The sequence below is a fragment of the Dendropsophus ebraccatus genome, chromosome 14 (genome assembly GCF_027789765.1).
Source record: "Dendropsophus ebraccatus isolate aDenEbr1 chromosome 14, aDenEbr1.pat, whole genome shotgun sequence".
Taxonomy (NCBI): Eukaryota; Metazoa; Chordata; class Amphibia; order Anura; family Hylidae; genus Dendropsophus; species Dendropsophus ebraccatus.
In genome coordinates, this window is record NC_091467.1 from 52,083,604 (window position 1) to 52,101,378 (window position 17,775).

Here is a 17,775-nt window from a genome sequence, read left to right on the forward strand (position 1 = left end):
GAGAGCACCGTGTCAGACTGGAAAGAACACTAACACACAGCCCTCACACAGGTGGGTCAGGGGTCACACTAATATTTAGAGACCTATAAACCCACAGACACAAAGGCCCGGGGTACAAAAACCCCTATGTTCCAAAGGACCCCCCCCAAAGGAAAAAAATAAATAACATATCACTTTTAATGATATACACTAAAAAATTAGGTGGATCAACCCACAACAGCCATCATAACAGTAGTGGATATGTGCTATTAAAACATAGGAATGCCCCCTCTCTGGACTGGAAAGAATACCATTTCCTGCAGGACATACAGCAGCTGATAAGTACTGGAAGACTGGAGATTTTTTTAGTTCGCTGAACTATCCCTTTAAGAGAGAGATAGGGGGACACTGAGGCTGTCAGGGCATGCTGGGAGTTGTAGTTTAGTAACTGCTAGTCATCTACTGCTTAGGAAAAATTACAATAGAACATCCTGGAGGTTGTCAGGGCATGATGGGAGTTGTAGTTCTGCAACAAATGAGGAGTCACAGAAGAGTAGATGACGCTTGTGATTGGTCCTCGGTGAGGTACTACCGGCGGCGGCGGCGGTAGGTGTTGCTGGGCGGTTACATAACTCTGTGCTGCCTCCATGTAACATTCCCCGTGTTGCATCTGGATCCAGTCCTGACATCAGCTCACATGCTCCCAGCCCGGGCGGCCCGCCCCTCATAGCCCGCAGCCGGCGTTCCTAGTGGCTGCTCGAGCTGTCAGTTATCCGGATCTGGGCGGTGATTGGCGGGTGCGGGGCTGCTGGGCCTGGCAGGCACTTCCGCCTGGGTGTCAGTGGAGGAGCCGAGTCCCGAGCAGCAGCAGGTAAATAACACAGGCCTGAGGGGCCCTCACCGGGGCGGACACCGGAGGCGGGGGGCTCAACGGGGACAATGGGCGGCTGTGCTCCGGTAAGCATTGTGTATATGTGTCCTGTGGCCTATAGGCTGCAGCGGGCAATGTCATAGACTGTATACAGAGGGGGTGATAATGCTGCTGCTGGGTCACACACTGACGGAGCCGAGACGGTACTGACATCTCTAGCCCTCTATTATTATACACGGAGAGGTTGTACGGTATAATATGGGGCATTTCCTTACTGCTTACACTATCTCTGCTTGCTGACAGTGAATAGGAACCTATACAGAGCCAATACTACTCACTGCTGAGGGTTCGTTACAGTTCATTCAGTGATCCCCAACCTGTGGCTGCCCAGTGTAAGACTACAACTCCCATCATACCCTGATAACTATATCATATACAGACCTAGTACTACTCACAGCTGAGGGTTTGTTACAGTTGTATCCTCGCCCATCAGTGATCCCCAACCTGTGGCTGCCCAGTGTAAGACTACAACTCCCATCATACCCTGATAATTATATCATTATTACAGCTGAGGGTTTGTTACAGTTGTATCCTCGCCCATCAGTGATCCCCAACCTGTGGCTGCCCAGTGTAAGACTACAACTCCCATCATACCCTGATAATTATATCATTATTACAGCTGAGGGTTTGTTACAGTTGTATCCTCGCCCATCAGTGATCCCCAACCTGTGGCTGCCCAGTGTAAAACTACAACTCCCATCATACCCTGATAATTATATCATTATTACAGCTGAGGGTTTGTTACAGTTGTGATCTCCAACCTGTGGCTGTTCAGCATAATACTACAACTCCCATCATACCCTGATAATTATATCATATACGGACTTTATGCTTCTCACAGCTGAGGGTTCGTCCACACTAGATAGTGTCCCCTGACCTGTGTCTTTGTAGCTGTTAGCAGAGGCTGTCAGGGCATGCTGGGAGTTGTAGTTGTGCAGCTGCTGAAGAGCTACAGGTTGCAGAACACTGTTTTCTGAGATGCACCTGCAGGCTTGTCTCATGCAGGGCATTCTGGGAGTTGTAGTTTTGCTGGAGAGTGGCAGGTTACTGTAATTTAGTTGTCCTGCAGTCCTGTGTAAACCACTGATGCAGCAGTCCTAGCCGTAACATTATATCATATTACAGGTTGTGTCCTGATTTGTATCTCCTCTCAGTGCAGTTATATAACCTGCTATGTTCTTATATTGAATATGGATTTTATTGCAGACTCGTACAACCTGCGGCTCTGGAACTAAAGTAGGGTAGCCACAGCTTGTTACTATTGGGACATATTCAGAGTTGGGGTCGTGTCAAATAAGGTGGAGAGGCCAGTGCGTGTGCTGTAGAGTAGTATTGTGACCTATTGAGTTCATTATGCCATGCTGAGAGTTGTAGTCTCACAAAGGACTTTCCAGATACTGCGACCCTTTATGTCAGCCTCTTCATATCCACAGTTTGGTTCATCTTGTACTTGAGTTGTTCTGCACTAGAAAGACACGACTACTTGGTTAGCAGACACAGCACCACTCTAATCCGGTGGTAGTGTCTGGAATTGCAGTAATGAAATGAATAGATCTGGGCTGCAACTCCCGGTGCAGCCAGAGACTAGAGTGGCGCTGTTTCAGAATCTTCTTCAACCCTTTTACTTTTAATATCTGTAAATAGTTCTATAGTGGCATCAGGTGTCACCTGTCTGCTGTGTATTGTTTGCCTTGTGTCACGTCGTTACTGTTACTCTTGTTCTATCAGCATCTGATGGTCCTAGTCGTGGTATTGTAGTGATTATCTGCTGGTGTAAATGTAATTGTGTCCATAATATATTGTCGCTGGTTGTTCTCTGATATTTTTAAGATTGTTTTATCTTATGGTGCGTTTACACAGGGAAATTTATCTGACAGATTTTTGAAGCTAAAGCCAGGAATGGATCTGAGAAGAGGAGAAAGCTCAGTCTTTTCTTTATGATCTGTTCTCTGTTTATAGTCTGTTCCTGGCTTTGGCTTCAAAAATCTGTCAGATGATCTGTCTGTGTAAACGCGCACTAAACAGTCTGTTTGCACTGTGTGAAAGCAAAAACGATCAGTTTTACGGTGATGAAGCGATTAATCTGCTCATCCAATGCTGCGTTTACACGGAACGATTATCGTTCGAATTTGCACGATAATGATCGAATTCGAACGATAATCGTACGTGTAAATGCTGCGGACGATCAAACGACGAGCGAGAAATCGTTCATTTTGATCTTACAACATGTTCTTAAATCGTCGTTCGCAAAAAATTCGCAGATCGTTCCGTGTAAACAGTCGTTCACTGATTTAACCAATGTGCGAGATAGGCTTAAGCGATTGCTAAACCACTTTTCCGTACGATATATCTTTCAACGCAGAAACTGGGCAAATCTTTCTATTATAATTTTGCCCTGTCAGTTCCCCCTCTGGTTTTTGTTTTAAAAATACTGACCGAAAGACTGCAGGAAATACTATGTGTGAACATGGCCTAAAGGGGTTCTCCAGGATCAGATATACACAGCTGCTTTTTTCCAAAGACAGCTCCACCCTGTCCTCAGGTTGTGTGTGGTATTACAATTCAGCTCCATTCAGTGAAAGTGAGCTGTAACACCACACCCAACCTGGTGCTGTTTCTGGAAGAAAGCTACTCCTGGCCGTGATGTTCTGGGCACCTTATCACATGATCAGTCTTTGATAGGGACCAGGTGTTCCTGTTTCCTGTTCCTGCTGGACAGTCATTGGCTGAGCTGTCACCCCTGGAGCTGCTTTCTGAGCAGATGTGTCAGTGTTTGCAGTGACTGGTCTGGTCATGTGACCTCCACTTGCTTTCCACACGTGAGCAGAGCCGGTATCCACAGAGCGTATAGTCGCTGGTGTCAGCTGATTGTTAGTGCCGAACCCTTGGAATTTGAAGCTGGATGGGGTATAATTGTTAGATCAAGAATGTTCTATTCACTGGCAGCAAGCAGCCTTCTTGAAAATCTTAAGAAATTTCTGCAGGATATATGGAGTTTGCTTTATTACAGCCTGTATTCTGCCTGGGGAGTGTGGTAGGAGGGCGTCAGGTCATTGCATTTCCCTGCTGTGGGGTCTATTCACTGCAGGATGCGGTGGTGGTACCAACATGGGTGGTTTTGGTCATATAAACATCTTCTTAAGATTTCTCTGGTGTTTCCTCTTTTATTTTTTCCTTGAAAGTATCTGAGGTCGGGAGGAGTTTAATTGTCCTTGTTTTAAGAATTGGCAGGACCACAGATCCGCTCTTTAGTATGCCAGGTGGATGGCGCAACCAAAGTCACAGGGCGCTGCCAAAGAGGAGCAGACATGGGAGCGGTGATGTCAGAGCTTGTCAGACGCGTAAAGTTATTGAAAAAGAAGTGATCTGTATAAAGTGTCTTTGACACACACACCGTATACGCAGCAGATACGCAACAGATACGCAGCAGAATTGATGGTGCAGATTTAATACAGTGTTCAGTTATTTAGATCTAATCTGCTGCGTATTTGCTGCGTATATGGTGTGTGTGTTTATACCCTAAATCAAGACTCCACGTTGATGGAGCCAGGTGGCAGGTATACTGTGGTTATATACCACTGATGATGGAGCCAGGGGACAGGTATACTGGGGTTATATACCACTGATGATGGAGCCAGGGGACAGGTATACTGGGGTTATATACCACTGATGATGGAGCCAGGGGACAGGTATACTGGGGTTATATACCACTGATGATGGAGCCAGGTGGCAGGTATACTGGTGTTATATACCACTGATGATACAGCCAGAGGGCAAGTATACTGTGGTTATATAACACTGATGATGGAGCCAGGGGGCAGCTATACTGGGGTTATATAACACTGGTGATAGATCCAGGTGGCAGGTATTCTGGGGTTATATACCACTGATGATGGAGCCAGGGGACAGGTATACTGGGGTTATATACCACTGATGATGGAGCCAGGGGACAGGTATACTGTGGTTATATACCACTGATAATGGAGCTAGGTGGCAGGTATACTGGGGTTATATACCACTGATGATACAGCCAGGGGGTAGGTATACTGTGGTTATATAACACTGGTGATAGATCCAGGTGGCAGCTATTCTGGGGTTATATAACACTGGTGATAGATCCAGGTGGCAGGTATACTGGGGTTATATAATACTGATTATTTTGAAGCAACGATTTGGTTTTTATAACGATCAGCGTTTTGACGAATAAATCGTTAGAAAAATCATTGAAAATTTGTAAGAAAAATCATTATTGCGATTGTTTTTAAGATCCCTTAAGCCAATCTTTTACCTAGAGTAAATCGGTGAAAGACTGTTTACACGAAGCGATCTGCGAATTTTCAGCGAACGATGAACGTTTGCTATGTTTACACGGTACGTTTATCGCTCAAATGCTATAGTTTATTTGAAAATTCGAACGATAATCATTCCGTGTAAACGCAGCTTTACTCTGGATCAGTGATCTTACTGAGCGTCCTCATCTTTTGGTTGCTGTAGCGTGTGGTTGGGCTGGCGGGTCACACTTCTCTGTATTTCTTTGTATTTTGGGGAAGTTGTAGCCGCAGATGATTCAGATAATGTAGGAAAATTCTGCAGATCTCTGATTTTCTGGTTCAGTTGTCATCAGAATGTGACCTCGGCTTCTCTCCATAGTTAGATAGCTGCGTGTGATGGTCAGTGATGTTACTAGAGGTGATGAGTCTGACAACTTTCACTGATGTGAACAAAACCATCATGGGTTAGCTTAGTCCTTGTTATACTTTAAAGTGACTCTGTACCCATAATCTGACCCCCCCCCCCCCCCAAACCACTTGTACCTTCGGATAGCTGCTTTTAATCCAAGATCTGTCCTGGGGTCCATTCGGCAGGTGATGCAGTTTTTGCCATAAAAAACAACTTTTAAACTTGCAGCCCCGTTCCCAACGGCCGGGGCTTAAGAGTATCTGTGCCCTTACTTTGCACCACCCCTCTGTCCCTCCTCCCCACCCTCTTCATCATTAGTAATGTCACTGGAATATTTTCTCCTGTCTGAACATTTGCACAGGTGTCTTAACGATCCAGCCCATGTGCAGTGTAAACACAGCTGATGAATAGGAGACGATCTGCTTGGAGCATTCCTAATGATGAGGAGGGTGGGGAGGAGGGACAGAGAGGGTGTGCCAGCCTAATGCATACACAATCTAAGCCCCGGCCATTGGGCACGGGGCTGCAAGTTTAAAAGTGTTTTATTTTTTAGGAAAATAACTGCATCACCTGCCAAATGGACCCTAGGGCAGATCTTGGATTAAAGGGTAGTCCAGCGGGTGGGGGGCTTTTTTTTCCTACCACCGGGGAGGAGGTGGCTGAGGAAAACGACGTCCACTCACCTCCCCGGTTCCCGGATGCTTCCTGGTGTCTGACGCGGGCCTGAGACGTGACGTCTCGGGTCCGCTCAGCCAGTCACGGAGGCGGCATCTGAGCGGACTTGAAATGGATCCCGCCTCCGTCACTGACTGGCTGAGCGGACCTGAGACGTCACGTCTCAGGCCCGCGTCAGACACCAGGAAGCATCCGGGAACCGGGGAGGTGAGTGGACCGGAGAGCCGCGATGCGGGACCCGCCGCTGGAACCGGGGAGGCGAGTGGACGTCGTTTCCCTCAGCCACCTACTCCCCGGTGTCAGGAAAAAAAATGCCCCCCCTCCCCCCGCCGGACTACCCCTTTAAAAGCAGCTATCCTAAGGTACAAGTAGTTTGGGGGGTCAGATTGTGGGTACAGAGTCGCTTTAAACAAAGAAAAATGCAACGGCTCACCGCAATGGCAAGATACAAAGCTGCTTTTAACTATTTTCATGTCTGTAGTGGGTCTGTATCTTGCCATTGCGGTGAGCTGTTTAATTTTTTTGTGTTTTTGTGTGTTTGCAATTTCAGCCATAGCAACGTGCTCCTGCCTAGGAGAGCTGACCAAATTTGACTTTTTTTCCCTTGTTATACTGTGTGACATACAACATGGCAGAGTGTGCTGCAGATTTCAGGAGAGCCGGGCAGAGTCAGGGTGTCATGGTGCCAGCATTAGGCGACAAGTAGGGCTGTAAAGTTTAGGAAAATGGTCAAAGGACATTGATCAAAGCCGATCAGCCCCCCTCATCCTGCCATATGTTAGTACAGAGGGTCCGACCGTTGTGTAGGGATACGGTCTGCAGCTTTCTGATAGCCTCCGATATGTTCACACTCTCTGCTTGCTGTGAGTATTTTAGTACATATAGGGATTCTATCTCCTGGTGAATACACGACCGTGCTCCACGTTTCATGTTGTACCTTACACAGGTGCAGGGTTGTTACAGTGTATCGTGCTCTTTCTTGTCATGATCCCTGTGCTTGTCCCTTAGTATCCGAATGAGACTTTGGTAAAGAGATTTTTCTAACTCACTGACAGTAAGCAGAGACATAACTTATGGCAGCTGAGTGACCTGGAGGACCCTGGCAAGGATGGGCATTGTTGGTCAAGCACTTTGCTTGCCATGGAGTGCCCCCTGAGATGCCCGTACATTGCTGTTACCTGCAGCTCTATATAGCTTATTACAGGGGAGTATAATTTTATATAGTGAAGGGGTAATAGCCTTTCGGTCAATTCTTAGGCCCAGATTGTAAAATATCCACTAGTGTAACCTGCCCACAGCAACCAATCACATCTTCTCTTTAATTCTACCAGAGCTGAAAGCCGAGCTGTGATTGGTTGCTGTGGGCAGCTTACACCACTGTCTGTTTTACATCCTTTGATAAATCTCCCCCTTATGGTGAGTTTACACAGACAGATTATCTGACAGATTTTTGAAGCCAAAGCCAGGAACAGACTATAAACAGAGAACAGGTCATAAAGGAAAGACTGAGATTTCTCCCCTTTTCAAATCCATTCCTTTCTTTTGGCTTCGAATATTTGTTAAGCGGAGTGCGCGCCACGGACTCCGCTTGAAGTTCTGCCTGTCCTATTCAATGAATGGGATGCTTCGAGCACCCTCCGCTTTCCGCCAAATTCCGTGAAAAATTACCCAGTGTGAGCTGGCCCTTAAAGAGGTTATCAAGAGTTTGAAAAACATGGCCACTTTTTCTTTTTCTTATTTTCCAGAAATAGCGCCACCCTTGTCCTTTGTTTGTGATATTGCGGCTTGTTTCCATTTAAGTAAATACTGCCCAAGACCTGAGGATGAGTGTAGATTACAAATCCACAGTGGAAGACAAACCACACTGTGTAAACTACATTGCAACTTTGGTGTGAAATTAGCTTGAAAAATCCATTGTGTGAACACACTTCTAGATTTCTACAATGTAATAGGATTATATAACTTGGCAACTGTGAATGTTTGAAACTATGCAACATTTGCCTTGCTGACAGTGAGTGCAGACTAGGATAGCTGGGTGACAACCCCTTTGGGAGCAGTGCAGACTAGGATAGCTGGGTGACAACCCTGTGGGAGCAGTGCAGACTAGGATAGCTGGGTGACAACCCCTTTGGGAGCAGTGCAGACTAGGATAGCTGGGTGACAACCCCTTTGGGAGCAGTGCAGACTAGGATAGCTGGGTGACAAACCCTTTGGGAGCAGTGCAGACTAGGATAGCTGGGTGACAAACCCTTTGGGAGCAGTGCAGACTAGGATATCTGGGTGACAACCCCTTTGGGAGCAGTGCAGACTAGGATATCTGGGTGACAACCCCTTTGGGAGCAGTGCAGACTAGGATATCTGGGTGACAACCCCTTTGGGAGCAGTGCAGACTAGGATAGCTGGGTGACAACCCTGTGGGAGCAGTGCAGACTAGGATAGCTGGGTGACAACCCCTTTGGGAGCAGTGCAGACTAGGATAGCTGGGTGACAACCCCTTTGGGAGCAGTGCAGACTAGGATAGCTGGGTGACAACCCCTTTGGGAGCAGTGCAGACTAGGATAGCTGGGTGACAACCCCTTTGGGAGCAGTGCAGACTAGGATAGCTGGGTGACAACCCCTTTGGGAGCAGTGCAGACTAGGATAGCTGGGTGACAACCCCTGTAAGAGCAGTGCAGACTAGGATAGCTGGGTGACAACCCCTGTAAGAGCAGTGCAGACTAGAAAGTGTGGTGACAACCTCTGTGGGAGCAGTGCAGACTAGGATAGCTCAGTGACAACCCCTGTGGGAGCAGTGCAGACTAGAATAGCTGGGTGACATGTAGACCAATCCTTTCAGGAATCTAGGAAGGCTGGGTGACAATACAGTCAGTATAGTCGTTGTCAACCAGGTTTTCCTGGGTACAAAAAATCTCTTGGTAGTTAGTATCACCCAGCATTTCCAGGCTCCTGAATGTTTATCTATTCATATATCATTTCCTAAGACATATCTATCACTGCATGATGACCAGACTGTTAGCCCCATATTTGCTGAGGATCTCTGGAGTTAACCAGCCTCACCCCGTGCCCACTTGCCCTCTCCTCAGCTGCTTCTTCCAGTGGGTGGTGACAGGTTTCTGGCAAACTCCGCTCTGCTGTGTGCCAACAGTTCAAGGAACTGAATACAGGGAAGATGTCAGTGACTGGCAGTAACCCCGGACCCTGGCAGTGCTGCGCTGTCACCACCACACACAGCCGGCTGAGCACACTGTTTACATGTTATGGCAGAACGTCTCATGGACCAGTGTTCCTGCTGTATATCATAAGGAGCGAAGCCCAGAGTTCACAGTGCGGAGCAGAAAAGATCTGGTTACTATGGAAACATTAGTGTGTTTATGGGGAAAAACAGCAAAAAAAACTACAACATCCAATGACCAAAACAAGACCTGTCATAGTAATGATCACTATAGAGACCGATACCACCGAATCTTGGGATTACATATAGATATGATCAGCATAAAACTGAGTGACTGTACTGATCCTGAGTTCCATCCTGTATTATACTCCAGAGCTGCACTCACTATTCTGCTGACAGCGTTGGATGGCATGCTGTTTTCTGCAGTCACCTGACCTCACCACCTGATTGCAGTGACTAAGCTTCTGGCACTGCCCTGGATGATGAGGTCACGTGACTGCTGTGTGATCTCTAACATAACATAGGCGATTGTGTTGCTGCAATGATTCTTTGTAGTTGATGAAATCTGACAAATTCCTCTTGCGTTGATCTCCATGAGTGTGAAGCGGGCTGATTGCTTATGCCCCTGCTGGTGGTCTGGTTATGGAATCATTGTGCTGTCACTTATGACAGTCGGTGCTGGTGGTCTGGTAGCCCTGTGCTGTCACTTATGACAGTCGGTGCTGGTGGTCTAGTAGCCCTGTGCTGTCACTTATGACAGTCGGTGCTGGTGGTCTGGTTATGGAATCATTGTGCTGTGACTTATGACAGTCAGTGCTGGTGGTCTGGTAGCCCTGTGCTGTCACTTATGACAGTCGGTGCTGGTGGTCTGGTAGCCCTGTGCTGTCACTTATGACAGTTGGTGCTGGTGGTCTAGTAGCCCTGTGCTGTCACTTATGACAGTCGGTGCTGGTGGTCTGGTAGCCCTGTGCTGTCACTTATGACAGTTGGTGCTGGTGGTCTGGATGTGGGAGTCCTGTGCTGTGACTCATGACAGTCAGTGCTGGTGATCTGGTATCATTGTGCTGTGACTTATGACAGTCGGTGGCTCGTTGCTGGTGTTCTGGGTATGGGATTATTGTGCTGTGACTTATTACAAACGGTGCTGGGGTTCTGGTAGCCCTGTGCTGTGACTTATGGCAGTCAGTGTTGGTGTTCTGGTTATAATAGCCCTGTTCTATGACTTGTGACAGTCGGTGCTGGTGTTCTGGGTCTAGGATCATAATGCTGTGATGTATGACAGACGGTGCTGGTGTTCTGGTTATGAGAGCTATGTGCTGTCACTTATGACAGTCGGTGGCTCGGTGCTGGTGTTCTTGGAGCCCTGTGCTGTGACTTATGGCAGTCTGTGCCGGTGTTCTGGTTATGGGATCATTGTGCTGTGACTTCTGACAGTCGGTGGCAGCTGTGACGCCTGTGACTGTGTATTATAATCAGGTGGTGAGGTGTTATACAGCACATACCTGCATTATAAATCTTTGCCCCGGGGGGCAGTACAGGTTGCGGAGCCTGTCTTACAAGACTCGGCAGATCACTGACTCACATCTTATTGACATTTGTACATGGAGCAGGTCGAATTGCAAAAATTCCAGGATGATTATTGCTTTTTCTGTTTAATGCAGTGACACCAGTTCCTTCTATATAAAGCTCTCCTCCGGCCTTATAACAGGTTGAATCATGGGGAGACTATCATTGGGCTGGCAGTGCCTGCTGGGCGTTGTAGTTTTGCAACAGCTTAAAAGGTGAGCACTGTCATCAACCCTTAGAAAACATAGCAGTGCCACACCTATCTTCAGGTTGTGTTTGGCATTGCAGCTCAGTGAGTGTTGTGGAGCTGTTTCTTGGAAGGAAGCAAATAGTTTTGTAACCTTGGCAGAAAGTGTCAGTGAATATCCCTTCATATAGTGCAACTCATTCAGGAATAACCCCCCAACAATCCGTGCTTACTGTACTTGTCCACGCAGTGATACGCCTTATAGCACATCCAAATTGATTCAGTGCATCATTCTTCATCCAATTTGTTAACTCCTTCATGATGTATATGTATGGGTACATTCACACTACAGAATCCATTCAGAGAATTCAAGCAGATTCCGCCGGGCGGCCTCCACTTGGAAGTTCCACTTGTTCCATAGACTCCATGATATTTGCTGGTCGATTCCGGCGTCCACCCAAAGAATTGACAAATGTCTACTGGCAAATATCATTGAGTCTATGGAACGGGTGGAACTTCAAGCGGAGGCTGCCGGTTGGAATTCGCTTGAAGTTTCTGCGCGGATTACATAGTGTAATGCTGGGTTTACACGTAGCGATAATTCGCCCAATCGTACGATTAAATATTTCTAAGTAACAATTTTTCTTTTATAATAATCAGCGTTTAGATGGAACGATATATCGTACAGAAAATTTGTTTTCCAATCGTTTTGCGATCGCTTAAGCCTATAATCGTTCCGTGAAAACCCAGCATTATGCTGGGTTTACACGGACCGATTATCGTGTGAATTTGCACGATAACGATTGAATTCGAACGATAATCGTACGTGTAAACGCAGCGAACGATCGAACGACGAGCTAGAAATTGTTCATTTTGATCTTTTAACTTGTTCTTAAATCGTCGTTCGCAAAAAATTCGCCGATCATTCAGTGTAAACAGTCGTTCACTGATTTTACCTATGTGCAAGATAGGCTTAAGCGATCGCAAAACAATGCTGGGTGTGTATCACTGTTGATCGGTGGCTGGAATGGGATACAACTCAGAAACTGGCCTTTTATCCCCCTAGATGCCATCTTGAATAACAACTGTGGCATCTGCACAGATAGATAGCGGGTGCCCCTTGTTATGTGATTACAGGTTGCCGGGCCAGGCCAGCCATGATTATGGTCCTCCTAATACACCCTACCAGAGGCAGCTGACTGCTATCACCCCTTGCAGAAATGTACAAACAATTAAAACAGTATTATTGATCCCATATGTTATAGGGAAACTCCAAAATGCACAAATAGTATATAGATGCACTCACCGATCCCCCACAGATTGTTTGACACCTTTCTCCACTTATCATACAGCAAAAAGTCCAACAGCACCTGGGTAAGTAGAAAATGCCTCTCACTTTGTAGGAGACGGACGCACGCCAGAGGGTCTTCAATCCCAGTTAAAGACCATGATACATCAAGGAAGAATTGGTCCGACAGCATCCAATAGTGAAAAAGTGGTGGTAGTTTATTCAAGCAACACACACCATAGCAACGTTTCGACCCAGCAGGGTCTTTGTCAAGCCTGCACAGTTCAGCTGTGGTTTGCAATTTGCAAGTCATTGCAAACCACAGCTGAACTGGAGACAAGAGTGGTGTTGTCTCTGTAAGAAAGTGAACAACCAAAGGAGAAACAGAACATTATGACTCTTGAGAAAGGAACCGGTGCGGTTCCGAAACGCGTCGAGTCTCAATAAATATTTTATACGTCAATATTTATTCCTTTCTTCCCGGACCTGCGCCCTTTGATCCGTGCTTCGTTGGTGTTGGAGGTTTTTATGCATATCATTCCTTTGGGATAGCGTGAGTGGCTGCGGTCCTTTATACATGCTTTGACGAGTGTTGTGCCTCTACCTATAGCACAACCCCACCAGGTGAGGGTCTCCTTACACGTTGTCTCCTCCCTGTCTGCTATATCTTTGATCCGCGCTATGGAGCGCTGTCCTTCTGTATTTAGTTTTACAGCATGGCACCCGGCTAGGAAACTACATCTCCCAGCATGCATTGCATCCAAGAACCTACTGCTGGGTACCTGACCCCTGTCTTGTAGTATCCGCCCACCACTCAATCTGCTTCTACTTTGCACAGTAAACACAGTATCTATCTAGAGAGAGAGAGAGAGAGATAAAACATCAGTGTCTCCTTTTCCCTATAATGCTCAGGAAAGGCTACTGTTTCAGTGGTGGGCGGGGTTACAGTTAAGGTGTTACAGCTTGCCTGGCAACAGAGAAGACAGATCATGTGACCTCTGTCTCAAAAGGGAAGGGGGAGGGCAGAGGAGTGGAGTCAGAGTGGACCAGGAAGTGAGGATTTTCAGCAGCTTCATGGGGTGTCAGGATTTTATGCAGACAAATGGCCCAATTCATATGACAGAAGCCTCTTTCATGCAAGCTTAGATTATGGGTGGGGATTAAACAGGGTAAAATCTTTCTTAACCGCAGTTTCCCTTTAAAGGACAAGTGCCATGAAAAACTTTTTCCCAGTAATTGAAGCACATTACAAAGTTATATAACTCTGTAATGTGCTTCAGTCACCTATCTGCCTCCCTTCCCTGTCTTTTCCCCCCTCCACCCCCCACCAGGAAGTTTCCTAACTCACACAGACCTGATTACTGTCGTCACCGTCACCAGGCAGCTCTTTCTTGTGAGGATGAGTCATCAGCAGGAGGGCTGCTCTAGCTCCTGTTACACCAGCCTCCCCCTTCCCCTCCTTGTCAGGTGACTCTGCTTGCTCAGCTTATCTTCTCTAGTGACATGACTCCTTCACTGAGTCCACGGCAGCAGGGGAGAGGGGAGCTGCCTATGTGCTGGAGTCAGTCTGAGGGAAGATAAGCAAGTGAGATGTGACAAGTGATGGCTTGCAGTTGTTCAGCCAATGGGAGCTGAGCAAGCCTGTCACCTGACAAGGCAGGGGAGGGGGGAGGCTAGTGTAACAGGAGAAGGAGCTGAGAGAAGAGCTTGGTGACGGTGACTACAGTAATCAGGTCTGTGTGAGTTTAGTGCACTTCCTGGTGGGGGGTGGAGGGGGGAAAATACAGGGAAGGGAGGCCGAGAGGTGATTGAAGCTTATTACACAGTTATATAACTTTGTGATGTGCTTCAATTACTGGGAAAAAGCTTTTCATGGCACTTGTACTTTAAGCAGAGTAAATTAAAAAAGAAAAAAAAGACTTTGTTTTATTTGTGTCTTCAATGCAACTGTTCTGTAAAATACCACACAGAACCTGAGGACACAGGTGGCGCTGTTTCTGGCAGAAAGTGGCTACGTTTTACTTATCCCCTTAAAAACGGTTGAAATGCACCTAGGGATCACTCTGCAAAAATCCAGCCGTCACTCGGCTCCTGAAGTCGTTTTTGGACAATTTTGTTGTTTTTAAAGATGCAAAACATAACAAAGAGATATATGGGTTTAGCTGGAATCATATGGCATACAGCACAGGTGGGGAGGGGGACCCCCAAAAAATTACTTTGTTGCTTCCCCCCCCCTGCTGGGGTAATGGGGTATTGCATGGCGATACATCAGATCAATCAGTTTTGTAAGATGGAGGTTCTGAGCAGCTGACTCTCCCAATCTCTGATGTCACTTTATCATATAGTTTTGTAGCATGACTGACAGCTGGGAGTTGTAGTTTTCCAGCAGCTGGGGATCACTTTGGTAGATAGACTCCTGTAGCCATTGGACATGCCATCCTGATCTGCTTCCTGTCTTCTCATCTTGCACTCCCGACGGGTTTCTTAGCCAGACATAGTGTTTACGGTTCCATTGAGGATACTGGTCACATGCTATAGAAGACTTCATACCGCTTGTGTTTGATCAGCCACAATGAGACTTTTCACTGTTTACAGTATGGCTCCTAGACCGCCAACGCATTTCTCTAGCACCACACCATGCATGGTGACAAAGTCTGACAAGTCTGACATCTCCCAAGATGTGGTTAATCATTATACCTCGTACTTACATCTGGTGTTTGTATAGGATATCAGCATGGTGGTGTCATTCATTATCAGGGATCCTCCAGGATTACATGGTGAAGGGGGCGCCCTGATCAGCTCATATAGCAGAGCAGTGCTCATCCATTGGTAGATAGACTGCTATATAGAGCAGGGTCCTCTAGCTGTTGGAAAACTACAATTCCCATCATGCCTGGACTCTGAAGCTTCATGGGAATTGCAGTTTTGGTGGAGGGCTGAAGATTCGTTATCCTTGGTAGGGAGCTTGCATACCATATAGGTGGTCTATATATGAGAAGGGAAGGACAGCTCTTGTATGATGATCCTATATGTGTGCATGCTCGGCTTGGCAGAACATATATATGCTTTCAACGGTCCGTTTTCAAATGTTGCACATTATTTCCTTTCCTACAAACACAACTTTGTGATCACACTGAATGGTGGCATGGGGGTCTTGTGTCCAGTTATCTTAGGGGTTCACTTGGCCAGGGTATGAATCATGATCGTATCCCTACCCCAGAGATGAAGTGAATGTAACTTTGCTGCAATACCACATACAACCTGCAGTCAGGTGTGGCGCTGTATAAGGAAGCAAGCAGACATGATTTTCCCATCCTGTACATGTTTATTAGCATGCTCCCAGACTTATCTCTGGATTCCCTCTGGGATAATGGGTGTAATGGTTTTGTAATCTCGCAGCGATCTGACGCCCAGTCTACTTATGAGCTGCTGCGTTGGTCATACGGGCGACGCTTTGGGTGTAGTTCACAACAATGCAGAAAAGAATCGCAAGACTGGCATTACTGGGAAATTAATGTATATTCCGGGACCTATTGCAGAAAACAGTGACTTCTTAGTGTAGAAAGTCCCATGCAGAAATGTTCCTATATTACAGGATTGCTATACAGTGGTGCCTTGGATTATGAGCATAATTTGTTCCGTGTCTGCGCTTGTATTCCAAATCCACTCTTAAACCAAAGCAAATTTTCTCATAAGAAATCATAGAAATGCAGACAATTGATTCCACACCCCAAAAATAATGATTTATTTTTCTGAATAACATGTAAAACAGATGAAACAAACATTCAGAAACGGCAGAATATGTGATATTATAAGTTACTGTACAGTAATGGAGAGGATGGGAAACACAAGGACTGACAGACTGCAGGGGACATGAAGGAATGAGCAGGACAGATGTGGGCACATACATGCAGCACTCTGTCCGGTGAGAGAGGGGTTACAGCTATGGAGAGATTACCCTCACAGTCCTGTCCCCTGATGTAAGCCCCAGCCTGATGTGGATCTGCTATGATTTGGAAGGTGAGGGACACTTCCTGGGTCAGAGTACAAGGCTGTAGACCACACTATGCAGACCATGCCCCTCCCCCATTCCCGCTCACACCCAGCACAGGGAGCTCTTAAACCAAAGCAATGCTCTTAAACCAAGTCACAATTTTGAAAAACTGTGAGCTCTTAAACCAAAACGCTCTTAAACCAAGTTACTCTTGGGGTACAAACACACACCATATACGCAGCGTATTTACTGCTGCGATACGCAGAAGATCTAAATAACTGAACACAGCATCAAATCTGCTGCGTATCTGCTGCATATACAATGTTTGTGTTTGTACCCTAAGGGTGCCTTCACACATACCGACTCGCAGCAAAAAACTTGCTGCGAGTTTCTGCTACGAGCCGAGGTCCTGGAAGGCCCCTATCACTACATAGAAGCAGTGGTCTGAAAGACCGCTGCGTGTATGTAAGGCAGCCGCCCCCTTAACCCCTTCGGCTCCCACACTGGTCCCGCACCGCTGTCTCCATACATTACCTGGCTCTGGCTGCACGGGATCCTGCTCTGCCACCCAGCCAATCAGTGGCTGCGGCTGGGCAACACACTGATTGGCTGGGCGGCAGAGCAAGACGCTGGGACCCCGTGCAGCCAGAGCCAGGTAATGTATGGAGACAGCGGTGCGGGAGCCGAAGGGGTTAAGGGGGCGGCTGCATTACATACACGCAGCAGTCTTACAGACCACTGCTTGTATGTAGTGATAGGGGCCTTCCAGGACCTCGGCTCGTAGCAGAAGGCACCCTTAAACGAAGTTACTCTTAAACCAAGGTACCACTGTATATGCATATCTGTCTGATTATATCCTCACGTTTTCCCAAGAGCAGGAGATGGAAAACTTATGGCCCTCCAGAACTACAATTCCCATCATGCCTGGACACAGCTAAAGCTTTGGCTGTCCGACCATGATGGGGATTACAGTTTTGCAACAGTTCGAGTCACATGTTGCTCCCCATCCCTGTCTAAGGGTAGCTTCACACGTACCGTATCGCTGCGTTTTTATCGCTGCGTTTTTGGTGCGATTTTTACATGCGAGTTTTGATTTTCACATGAAAATCAAAACTTGCATGTAAAAATCGCACTAAAAATGCAGCGTTAAATACGCAGCGTTACAGTATGTGTAAAGCTACCCTTAGGGTCCATTTACACAGACAGATTATCTGACAGATCTTTGAAGCCAAAACCAGGAACAGACTATAAACAGGGATCAGGTCATATAGGAAAGACTAGGAACTATCCTCTTTTCAAATCC

At 46.7% G+C, this 17,775-nt stretch overlaps 1 protein-coding gene across 2 annotated transcripts in view; it reads left to right on the forward strand.

The window, feature by feature from the left end:
• Positions 1-765: 765 nt before the first annotated feature.
• OSBPL2 (oxysterol binding protein like 2) overlaps positions 766-17,775 on the forward strand; it is a 57,867-nt gene continuing 40,857 nt past the window's right edge. The window contains exon 1 of one of the 2 annotated variants that reach the window (XM_069953338.1): positions 766-850. The gene's annotated coding sequence lies outside the window, so the exon portion shown is untranslated. The other variant, XM_069953339.1, reaches the window with a different exon arrangement.